General features: G+C 40.2%; 1 pseudogene; it reads right to left on the reverse strand.

Moving 5' to 3' along the window:
* Positions 1-493: 493 nt before the first annotated feature.
* Positions 494-8391, reverse strand: LOC145903143 (uncharacterized; annotated as a pseudogene).
* Positions 8392-13489: the final 5098 nt, after the last annotated feature.

The raw sequence follows: 13489 nt of genomic DNA on the forward strand, positions 1-13489 counted from the left end.
TCCCGAAAACAAAATAGACAGAAAAGCACCAAGTGCTTCAGGACAAGAAAGAATATGACTAGCGAAAAAAACATGTGAAAGTGGCAAAACAAATGAAAATCGTAACTGCAAGGTTTAAACACTGGAGCGGAGTATTGAGAGTGGGTGTAAGCGTGTATGCCGAAACTATAAGATACATGATCCTGTAAATAAACCTTACTGGGACGTGAAAGACTTGGAACAACTCGCGAGCTTGTTCGGGTCCAACGACACCCTGGTTAACTCTGTGGATCCTCCCAACCGACGAAAGTTTTTGCTGAGTAATGTCACAAAAACATGCATCGGCGAAGGTAATATTGTGTGGTAATGTGGAAGCCATTGATATAGATCGCTGTGGTCCATATGGTGACCCTGTGGAAAACCCCTGATCTTAACATTTAAGTTTGTGGCTAGAACGACAAATACTAAAGTTTCGTTAAAATCTGAACGCAATAAAATTGCTCGGTGTCAACTTTCAATGCTTTCGGCGGAAGAGGGCGGTGATGTAAGCTCGCATGAGTTTCACAATCTCGTTAACTTGTTCTGCGGTGAAGGAAATGTCCCCTCTTGACTCGGTCTGAAGTCTGAAAACATTCGCAGATCCCGCTCCGAAAGACTGGATCCTGAGAGGAAGACACAATAACATGTTCAACTCAAGGAATGTAGCTGCAAAATCTTGCTTAATTGTTTGGAACAGTGGTTCTGAGACTTTTCAAACGTCAGAGCCGAATTCGAAACCGGCCGCAGCAAACCCGAAACCCTATTTGAAAACTTTTTTTGTAAGTGGGCATTTGACCGAATCAAACATTTGGGCCGTAGTTCACCAACAATTTTGTTTTCTGACGCCAAATAATCTGCAGGGAAATATGGACTCCGCGTTACCCCACTACTATGGTTATGGTAAGTTTATGTTTCGTAAAATAAACTGCATTATATTCATAAGACCGATAAGCAGAAACGTTGAGAGCCAATAACTCCAACAAGTTTCGTGTCTTCCCGCGTTGAAAACGAACCATTGTGTTCGATCAAACTTACTTTTCATATGAGAAATGATCTAGGGACTGTGAGTGACCTCGTTTGAACACAGTTGCTCCCTGCGCCGATATCGCCAGAGTGAGAAGGGTTTGACCGAACTGCGCGTCGTGATTTTCAACTTTAAACAAGTAGGATCCGTATCCGGGCCACCGACGTGCAAGGTTAACATATTCAGCCTGAAACAAATTGTTGAGATAAAATGAATTAGACGGAATGAAGAGAACGCGAAATATGTCGAACATAAAATTATGCGAATATTATTTAAACATCAAGCAGCCAAATACAATGCCAATAAATATCAACCACGGGCAGCTTGGAGCCGTGGCACACTCGCATGATCGCCTGGAACGAACAGATAGATAGTTTGTTGGAACATCGTTCCCCACTCATTGCAAAGAAATATCCACAATTACCTGACAAACGTCATGACATGTGCAAATATATAGGGGAGGAAACTCAATTACAGGCGGGAAATCGAGAAATATCAAAAAGCAAAATTTAAAAATTAATTTCTCAGTTTTTTTACCTGGAGTGATTTCGCTTCCTCCTCAATGTTCAGAAAAGTCCGTTCTTCCATTTGAAGGAGGACGTTAAAAATCCTCACAGCCTCGTCCCTCAACGTGTAGTGGTCGTCACGAGAGGGCACCTGTGAGCGAACAACGGTTGATTATGATTTCTATGCCTTTTTTTCTAAGTAGCGAAACCAATACTTTTATATTTTTTTTGGAATAATCAACTTGGTTCGTTAGCAACACAACAATATGAGCAATGTTACGTCACATATAGATCGGGTAAGATGATGTTGACGTCATCGTGGTTTTATGACAACCACGTGGATACTTGCAGCACTATTAAGTTTGCGTTAGTATTGGATTCTGGGACGGATAGTTGTAATAATTGCTGGGTCACCTGTTCGTATGGAAGGGATAGCAAAGGGGATCTTAAAGGCTCGCTTGATTGCCTGAAGATTGGGTTCCTTTTGTAGATTAAGTCGATCTCCTTTTCATTGTCATCTGAACGCTGTTGCAACATACACAAATTTTAAGCCATAGTTTCATACACTATGGTCAACATGCTAAATATAAGTGAAAGAATGAAATGCTTTGGGCAGAGTCGTTTTGTTAACAACATTGTAATAATATTCCTGATGTGCTTTTTAAGCAGGTAATTTCAAAGCCATGAGGTTTTCGCCTCGCTACCTAAGTGGCAAGATAATCACCAGACACATTACCGACATATTAGATCGAAACAGTTGCCCTGAAAGCAGATTATTCCAAGCAACAAGCTCAGTTTCAATTCTACACTTCTGTACCTTGATCTTGTCCATTACGATCTTTGTTTTGGTGATAATCAGAGGTTGTCCATCTATCATAGCCTGGATCTCACTGCTCCAGATGTTCGCGTCCTCCTCTACCTCCGTGCTGAGTCGGAGGGTGTGCTTCCTCCTGTATACCACAGTCTCCCACAAACCTGTCAGCGTCTGTAGTGAAATAGAGGTGGCGTAACTTCTAGTGTAGAAAGTGTGGATCGAAACTACAGCTGCCGGTCAATGTTCAGTAATATTACACAAAAAATCACATGCTTAAAGGAATCAACGTATATTATTACATTAGTTTTATGATTTTAAGTGTTGCGTGTTTTACATGGTAAGACGGAATCGTCCAGCTATACAGGATCTCACAGCGAGGTTCGATTTAACAAGTGTTCATCTCTAGTAAACACACGAAAGCCCACTTTTACTCCTACATACAGCAGGGACTTACAAAGACGTTCTCGTCCGGTGAGGTGACAACACAGAGACTGTTGAGTCCCATCGACCCGATCTTCTGGGCATCGCGGTTGCTGTTCTTGAAATATTCGATCGCGTTTGGTTTCAGAACGAACCACCGACGTTGGTGACTCACTTTCTGCTTCTCGTAAGATGTTTTAAGCAACCAACCTTGCTGTATGAAAGAATCCTGGCCAGCCTGAAAGTGTATTAACAATATTTGAGATTGTGGGCGAGCCCGAAGAGTTCTCTTACCACAAAGAAAATATGGATTGAGTTATAAAAGAAAGTGTTACTGACTTTCATTTTCTTGACAAAACTTATTGTGTAATTTTTCTAAAAATTCACTTTGTCGTTTTGATTTGTGACCAATTGTGAAGCAATCATTTAAAAACCTGAAGTCAAATGGGGTTTGGTTTCTGTCTGCTTAACACGTACCGAGTCGCCTGAACTTGCTGTGTTCTTGCTCTCATTGAGTAAAGTGATCCAGTGATGCATTTCCTCCCCCGAATCACTCGCGAAAGTGTAAACACGTTGCGATGTCGTCACAGTGAACGTGTTCGACTTTCCTGCAGTCACAAACCACTTAATATTATTCACATCTTGTCGCCACGATGCCACGATAGGAGTAATTGGTTCTAATGTAGCATCCATAATGTATCCGATTCCTGAGATTATAATCAGTGCCAGAACCCCTAAAGCCTATTTATATTGTAACGTCTTTTCCTCAAGAGAAACTGACAACTTGCTAAAATACACGAGAGTCACCTGACACAGATGTTGCGGTTGCCTGGGTAACGGTTTGACCGTCGACCGTCATCAGAGCGTTCTTCGGGTTTGCGAACTCGCTTTCCATGTTTGCTATCTCTTTCTCCGTGCTCGATACAATCTTCATCAACATGCTGCGGAAAAAAAGTTCCACTCAATAACATTTCACAGTTTTTTCAGTGAAAGTCCACACTGCATCCAAAGACTTTTTACCAAACGTTGGCGATTCTGGTTTAAACTCACCTGTACCATTCCCCCGCCTCCTCGCTCGATTCCGCCGAAAGGTGGTGCACTTTTGATGACGTCATAATGATGTCAATGCCATTCTCTTTCTCTGTGACGTCAGTTACGTCGGATATTTGACTGAGGTCGATCGTCCCCCGACACTTGGCGTTCTCTTCGTCGTTATCGTAAACTTCAACTCCTGGTTGCGCAGCGTGAACCATCTGAATTTGGTTATTTGTTGTTGTACCTTGTTTAGTGTTTTGTTGTTGTACCTTGTTTAGTGTTCAAGCTTCGTGTAACTTACAACTGCTACGTAGAACTAACAACGGAAATATAATATGAAATACATCGCCGACCACCAACCTTTTCTGCCAATTCTTCCTTGGGAGAGTTCCTCTCAGAGTTCCTTTGCCACTGTCAGCTTTCTTAAACAGCCAGCCGCACTTTAAACTATCCTGTTTGCTTCTGAAGATCATGAAAGTGCTGTTACTCAGGACGCACCACCGTCTCTTCCACTGGCTCATGAGGCCACCCTATAACAGGTTGTAAGGTTGTGCAATGATGTGTTTTCAAATATCAACCAATCTTCACAGTGGCAGAGATTGGTGTGACGCTTGCTAGTTTGTTGCTTAAATGTTGTTGGCCAACTTACGTGGAGTTGAATTTTATTTCCATAACAAACTGAGCCAATTAGTGGTTGCACTGATCAATGTGATACGTAACAAGCGAACTGATCAATATCAACAACTGTATTACTATTACATCCCTAAAACGTCACGAAATTTCAGTGCGCCGTGAGAACATATTGGACGAATGCGATTTGTGAAGACTGGGAACCACGAAGGTGGAAATCTCAGTCCAACATATTATTCCGTCTAACCTTCACGTCGAGGTAGGAATGAAAGTATACGTTGGGACTCCACTTCTCTGCGACCTCCATACCGCCACTAGTGGACGTTCCATCGTCACTCATGTCGTCATCATCGACGTCATCAAACGACGAATCAGTGTAATAACTCTCTATAGTGGGTAAACACCCATGAATAATGTTTAATTATCAACAAGTTTGATTGAAAACACCAGCAATAGTTCAACCCCCATGCATCATTTCAATACAAAAACATTTATGACGTCACCACAAATCACATGATGTCGTCACTACTTTGCCATAGAAGTAATAGCACCCCGTGTCAAAACTGCGAAATTTTGAAACAAAGCGTTTAAACACTTACCGTCGTCCATATCAGACGTTTTAATGTCTTCCGCTTCGTAATTCTCCTCGTCATCTGGAACAATTCCATCCTGTGTGTTCTGTGGGTCGGGGAAATATTTGTTTACTAACTTTTTCCATGTAAGGTTGAAATTAACCTTTTACACTTGTTGTTAGTTGAGAAACGATAAAGATTAACTTTAAATAATCAAGAATCAAAACCCTTGTCTGTTTGTAGCAAAAGAAAAACGCACACAGGCAACTGCAGAGTTACGTGTTAATAAAATAATATCAAATCGTTTGCTCTTAGCATAAATAAAACGACTGCCATATTGTTGTTTACTAATTGTCACCCAGTGCGAGAATACTTCCCTGCAAACATAAACAATATAACCACAACCTCTTCCCCGTCTCGGAAACTTACAATGTGACTCGTCGCCACTCAGGTAACTGTTACAAAACAACGTGCAAATCAGCTTAAAACAAAAACAAATATCGTACATTCACTTGATCGACGTCATACGATGTGTTATGCATCATTGCGTCCACTTGGCTTTCAAAATCTTCAAAACCCAAATCCTGGAGCAACAAAATGTTTAAAAAATCTTCTTTTTTGTCCATAGTATCACCAGCACCCCGAACTTTGCTTTGTGGTTGCGAGTAACTCGCTTATGCGTTGCATAAATCACAATATTACGCACTCGGGGCAATTTAAAATCAATCAGTAAACGCCATTAAACTATAGACCAATTATAATTTAAACGGTAAATTATTTTAAGATGATTTCAGACCTAATACAAGCTGACTTGCTACGTCACGAGGATGACGTCATCGGATTGATTATCGGAATTACAACTGATAAGAATGATCTCGGGTTACGTAAAATCATTTGTTAGTGAATTTAAAAATAGCAACCACCATTATGCAATTGAGCCGGATTGAATTGTTAGTATGGACAAAACAAAATCCTAGTAACATTCACAGTGTTGTTTGCACGCAAACAACTTATATTTGTAACCTGTAGAATGTCCATTCCTCTGTTTTCGTCTGCCTTCTCGTCGGGGTAATATTCCTCACCCACGTTCGTTACAAATTCATCGGTTGCTTCAGGTTGATCCTGATTAAAAATTATTAAAGTCAGCAAAACAAACAAAAATTCTTTTTTGGTAAAAATACCAGATTCGTTTTTTGCCAACTTAGATTGTTCTTAAATACCTTCCAGTATTCTGAATCATATTATGACATCACAACACTTATTCTCACCACTTCCAGCGCAAGACTCTCCCTGGCCTCGCTTCGTCGATGCATCTGCGCGATCTCAAGTTCAAGTTGGAAGAACCTCTCCATCTCCTCCCGTTCCGCATCATCAAGCTCCTCCTCTCCACCGGGTGAGAGCATCCTCTTGTTTACGGTTGAGTAAGCACTGTCTACGTCACCGGAATCTATGACGGCGTCGAGTGACGCAAGAGCCGATTCCTGCCCGAAGAGATGGGCGAGTTTGTTTTTTACAATAGGAATATGATTTGAATCTCTTGCTGGCGGAAACCAAGAAACAATTAAATTAAAAGTTCCAAGTGTTAGAAAGTAACCAACCCAAAAAGCAAGTATTTTGTTTAAAAGATCAAGATTTGTTTCACAAAAACGTAGCACACACAAGCACCCACATGTTCGCCATCGAAACCTCAACAAACTTATTGCAAACACAAAGTCAAACTTTAAATATTAGTCAAACAATTTCTGTGGAAATTCATAAAAGTGGAGGAAACCGTTCTGTTCCAGGATTCTTACACAATGTTATTGTGACCTTTAAATTTATAAAGCTGGCGGGTAAAAGGAAAGTAAGGGACGGACAAACCTGTTCCTCCCTCTGTTTCCTCTCCCTTTCCATTTGTTCCTTAAGAGCCTTGAGTTCTCTGTGTTTCTCAAGCAGGATCTGAAAGGTTGCCATGGAAATCGTATCAGCAAATGCACTCGATGACTTTTTACACAAAGTGACAGTGCTTTGGGTGTATTTAGTATTTCAAGTAGAAAATCGTAAACTCCAAGTGCGGTCATTGATAGTATGTTGTCCAACAATATTGCGTCAAGTTTCCTTGCCAGCAAGCATCAATCACTGAAAAGAGGTCACGCAAATGTTTGGCATGTGACAACTAATATGACACACATGGATTGTGTAATCCTGCATTAAACTACCAACAATTTATGCATTGAAACCATCCAAAAACAGCAACATCCTACCTCAAACATCTTCTGGGCTGCCCGCCCTCTCGTGTATTTCTGGAAGACGATCGTCGCCTCCGCCCTTTTTCTCTCCCTCTCTCGTTTTTCTGCGAGAAGAAGTTTGAATAATTTTCTTGCTTTCCTTCCTCTCTCGAATTTCTGCATTGTGATGATCGCCTTGTGAACTCGTTTGAACTTCCTCCGCGCAACAAACCCCTGAATAATGGCGGGAAAACAAGAAACACACATGTTGTGTAGTAGATTTGTATAAAATACAGTCATTGTTTAAATTAAATAACAAAAAAATGTAAATACAATACTTTGCTTTATAGAGATGGAAGTTCAATGCTGTTTCAAATCAGCAGTTGAGTTATGGCTCTGATCTTACTTGCATCATTTTCACGAAGTAGTGTTGTCCCACTGTTTGTCCAAATATACTTGAAGGCTTGTCTTTTTTTGTGCTGCAAGCAAGTGTTGAATAATTTTCGGTTTTGTCTTGTCAAACTTTCTGTCATGAAAAAAAAATGCAGGTTGGAAGTTGTTTCTTTGGAGTTGGGGAAATGCAGATTTGATTTGTTGAAAAATATTTAATTCCTGATTTTCCTTGAAATAAACTATCAGTGGGGGTTATTTTGACGAGCTGCTTGTTGTTCTCACAGGTATTCTGTTTGAGATGCTACATCAGTTTTTTGAATCGATACTCCCATGTGTTTGGCATTTGCATTTGGTCGGTGCATTCTTCTTTAGTTTGTGTTATGCAAAATATTTGTTTGTAAAAAAAACAGAAAACAACAACAGTTGAACTGAAAGAAAAAGTATTAAAATTGCGAACATACATATTTCAATGCATTCTCTCCTGCTATATTGTTCAAGGATATTTACTTCACTTTTGCTTCTTCAACATCTGTTTGCAATTTTAATTACTTTTTCTTTCAGTTCAACTGTTGTTGTTTTCTGTTTCTTTTACAAACAAATATTTTTAGCCAAAATTTTTCTATTCCAACCTTATTGAAATAGACCTGGGGACACTGTGGATGGTTTTGACTTGTAGGGGTCTCATAAGTGCAGTTGGTAACTGTGGCCCAGGACTAGCTCGCAAACTAGCCAGGAACAGATATTTTTCAACGTAAGTCAGTTGGGTACCCATAACTGGGCATCAAACAATAGAGACGAACCACTGTGGAGCGCATTATGCCCAAACAACTGCTTGGTATCCAACAGTATCAAATCATATGGTTTGTTATGGCTCATATGCATTTTTCTTTACAATCAATTTTGTTTCAAACGAATTTGAACACAGTTTTTACTTTATGTATGGAGTTTAGGTCGGCATAAACTCAACGTGATAATAAACAGTTCAAATTAAAAACCTGCATTTTGCGGCTGTTCAGCAATTCATGATATCACGTTTATAAACACCGCTGGTTCTCATGTTTAGAAATGTTCACGACAGGTTTTTGTGATGAAACCTGTATGAGACAAACAATAAAAGTTGAACATAAATGATATGAAAAAGAACAAAATGTTACTTCATAAGATTAAATGTAGCAGTTCAAATCTGGAGCTAAACAAGAATTTAACTCGACCACAAAAAATGGAAAAACTCACTAAAAGTCCCATGAAATGGTGACAAAACAGATGTGCATGCGAGTATTGTGGATGTCAACTGATTAAACTTAGTTTACTTGAAAAAAAATTGTTGCCACTTTTACAAACAACCTCATCCACATCAATTGTAAAAAGTTCAGGGTTCTCCAATTCTATTCTGTTCCAACTTGATGAAAGTTTTGAAATTAATTTGAATTCTTCTGTGAATTGGTTGAGATGCCAAGCAACACTCATGTGGTAGGATGGTTTGTGTAGTAAGGCTTGCAATGAAAATCCATGAATGCTTTATCCACGATCTGAACGACTTTATTCAGTTGTTGAACTGCAGGTTGCGCTGAAATCTGGAATTGTTTGGAAACAATAACAAACAATCTGATACCAAATCAAGACAAGAAATGCTGTCAAAAAGTTTCACCCTTACCTTAAACCCACGAAATGATCTTGTTTTTTCATCGTTCACATAAATATTCAAATCATCAGATGATAATGTGATTGAAAATCTTCGAAACCGTTTTAAATTTTGTCTGAGACTTTCTACTAGAGGGTCTATGCAGTGGTGAGGTATGACATTAGTCCTTGAAATACTCACATGGAAATCATCCACAAGATGCCATGAGGATTCTATCAATTAATTCCCAAACATTTAAAAATGTACACAATAATTTAAGCAGATAATTTAATACCCCTTTCTCTGCTTTCGAGTGTTTTTTCAACGTTGAATTTAAATTCATCCAAACTTTTTTGGGGGTAAGGTATGTAAACATACGTTGCCCAATTCCCGCGCTCATGGGGGAACGACCGGATTCGACCTCGGTGTTCCTGGGGTTTCAACGACTTGGTGTCTCCAAACAATGAAGAAATAGCTTGCGGTAAAGGCAAATTCACTTTGGTGCCAGCTTGATCTACTTGCGTTAAATTGCTCGTCGTTATAGCTAAAATCAGAATCACTGCCGTAAGCGTCACAAAGCGAAGCCAAGGCCGCCATTTTTTGACCAGAAATCAGTTTTCAAACTGGCACTTTTTAATCAAATATAAGGGAAAGCACCCGGAAAACCATTGAAGCGTGCAATCGTCAACATCGGTATGAAATGCAACAGGGGGCAAACTTTGTTTCCCCTTACAATTACTAAACAGCTTAAACTGTACTGACTGCAGTGGAAACACCACTGTTCGTTGGCGAGTTACTTGAATGGCGCGTTTGTAATGCTGGAAAGTGACCACGTGGTGCCGCTGTGCGTACATTTTCATCCCAGTGTTACGAACGGGAGACACTTAAACCACCTCACGGATGGGCGAAACGGGATTTCTCCGTTTCATGCGTGGCTACTCAACATTAGTTTCCACGAAGACTTTGTAATATTATAACTCTAATATTTAGTTTGTTTATGCAAAAACGTTGTTATGCACTGAGAACATTTTGTTTTTTGGTAGATTTGCCTAAAGTCGAGAAATTTCAATAATTTAGGACGTGTGTAGCATTGCCGAAGCATGTGGTGAACGAATCAAATGTTTCATTAATAGAAGATGTTTTGCTTGCTTTTAAAATACCTCCATACAATGCCTTGATAACTATTTTAGTTCAGAAAGAATGATATTTCCAACAAACATGTCTGAAAAGCTAGTTTAACCATTACACGATGAACCGGGGAAATCCCGTTTCGCCCGTCCGTGAGGTGGTTTAAGTGTCTCCCGTTACGAACAGTTTAACCATTTAATAACATTTCTATGTTACTTGAACCCATGTGTGTATATGTGCACATTTGCAACACATCATCGCATCCTTTTATTTCACAAAGCGTGCTCGCTGGCTTACTTGCGGGAAATAGCCACAGTAATCGTTAACATTATAATGTAGATTAGACTTCGTCTAGATTCTAGTGATACTTTTAATGTTTGTGAAGCGTTATGTAGACTTAAAGCCCTGTCATGTGCCTCTTTCAGTGTTTTGTAAGCCAGTTGACTACATTGGCAATTTGTGACGTTTGCTTGTATGATTTAGACGCCAAGCTCACTCCGCGGTGCCTTTAGAAACGTGGTACTGTGACCTTCAGAAATCTCGACCCTGCCCTGTATGACTGTATGCGCTAAACTGTGCCCTGTTTGTACTGACTACCCCAATGCTGTCTTGTTGCTGATGTATTGTGTCTCGCCCATTCCACACTGCGTACTGATTCGTTGTTCTTTCACTGCACAATATATTCAATAAAAACCAAGAGACTGGGGTGCGGTTGCGAATATCTGACTCATCGTACCTGGCGTTGGTACTTACGAAGACCTGATATAGGCAGACCGATAGCGAGCGTAGGCCTATGCATCACTTTATTTATGAAGATAATACCGAGCATCCGGTTTACCATGGAACGCAGTCTGTAGTTTGTTCAAACCTTCAAGCAAAAATTACACAGATTACCTTAAGCTTATAAAAACCATTCCAACAAAATAGAAAAACCCCAAGAAAACAACCAAACAAACGGGAAACCTACATGGAATCGACCTTAACGGAAACCCAATAGCAGTCGCTCTACGACGATAATTTTAAATGCACTCTGAAAACGAAATTAAGATCTTTTTAAATTAAATTTGTGGGCATTGGTAACGAATGACGCTTTATTGGGCTTCAGACTGGTTGACAGCACGGGTGAATGTGTTTTTCTTTGCGAAAACGAAATGGAAACAATTTAGCATGTATTTTTTGTGTGTAATAAATGTTGCAATATTCTGGGAAGATGTAAGTGCATGGTTGGACGCCAAATCGATGGAAAGAATTCTACTGACCAACTTTTGATATAGAAAACGTAAATACGAACCGAGTAAAACTGGTTAATTTGTTCTTATTGGAAGCAAGATTTTGTATTTCAAAATGCAAATTAGCTAAATTGCAAGAATGTTTTGAAATATTCTATACAAAAGTTCAGCAAATCAAGGCAGCAGAACGAAAAATCCACTGCCAACTAAAAATGGGGAAAAATTCAAACTAAAATAAAATGCGTTCTAATTTAATCGCGGTTGTAGGGAGCGATCTGCGGCATAGGTTTGAACCCATGACCGAGTGCTGTTTACACTTTTCTGCCTGAACAACGCCTGGTTACAGTTGCCTGCAGGCATAGAATTGAACCCATGACAGAGTGGAAAATAAAGGTTATGAAATAATGTAGAAAAAAGCGAAACCGACGCATTTCCTGCTCCTTAAGAAATGCCACCATAACTTCCTTGTGTTGTTGGCTGCACTCCACAAACTTTCGTGTTAGATCTTGCGCATACGTAGAGGTGGTTGTTTGTTTTTGTTTTCTGGTCGATCAACATTTTCACCGCAAATGAATCGCGAAAGTTATGAAATGACGGCTCGCTCTGGTCCCCAGGAAAACAGTAAGTCGTACAAATTGGTTATATTATCTTTGTGTGGAGAAACTAATATCTTGTTTTCTGACGCGTTTTCCGAACCGGTGTGAATAAAGCGGAAAAGTCCAAACTATTTTTTCACAACTATTGACGTCACTATCGACGCTTATTCAAAGCTTTGTACCAAAATGGCATTAATGTGACAACGTGTATTATGACGTCATGACCTTTACATAAAGAAACGCCAGCAAAAAAGTTGGGAAGCAACGACAAGACGGCTTTTCGCCACCATTTTGCAAACGAGCACCCGCCGGCAGGAACGCGTCTAAGTATTTCAAGTTGTTTTTGGTGGTATTTGTGGAACAGCCCATGGCCAAAGGACTGGATGTGTGCGAAGCCAAACCGCACCCAAGTTTCAATAAACATTTAAAAATGATTCCCCCCGAATTCGTAAGCAATTGCTGGCAGTTTTGTTTGGTGTTGTGTTTAATGGATGGAGAACATCTTTCACCATTGTGTTAATGTTGTTCTGCCGGAAAGTAAACACATTGTTCTTTGTCGTTGACGCATCCGCTGTTTTTGTGAATGTGAAGCGATTAAAGAAAGAGCCGCTTGGTGTGGTCCAACTCCTTTTCCAGAACTTGGAAAGGGCTTTATCGAAGGCAACTTCATGTCGCAATGTCACCGCATGCTTGACCAACGCAGTCTTGCTGGCATTTTTCGATGCGACATCACGGCGATGCTCTTTAAGTCGCGTCATAAAGGCCCTTCCGGTTTCGCCGATGTATATACCATCGCAATATTTGCATGGTATTAAATAGACCACTCCCTTTGGCTCGGAAGCCTCCGTAGCAATGGGTCGTGAAATCAGATTGCCAAGCGTTGTATGGGGCTTAGTGTAGACTTTAATGCCTAATCCGACATCAATCTTCCCAATGTTTCGTTAAGGCCAGGGACGAAGGGAATAACAACTGCTCCGCTAGTGGGCGTTTCATTCTTACGGGTTACTGTCGGTATATTTTGAGCGTGCCATAACAATAGTGATTGCTAGGGATACCGGTACATTGGTGAACAATGACACCACATCAAAGGATACCATGCTGTCATGTTGCGCCACTCGTAAGCTCCGTACCTCGACTGCAAACTCGCGTGAGATTTCCATGGTGCGGAATATTGCCCAAGAAAGGAGCGATTATTTTAGCATTCTTGAGTCGTTTCACATTCACAAAAACAGTGGATGCGTCAACGACAAACAACAATGTGTTTACTTTCCGGCCGTTTATAACAATTTGTTGTAA

Source organism: Ascidia mentula, chromosome 5 (genome assembly GCF_947561715.1).
Source record: "Ascidia mentula chromosome 5, kaAscMent1.1, whole genome shotgun sequence".
Taxonomy (NCBI): Eukaryota; Metazoa; Chordata; class Ascidiacea; order Phlebobranchia; family Ascidiidae; genus Ascidia; species Ascidia mentula.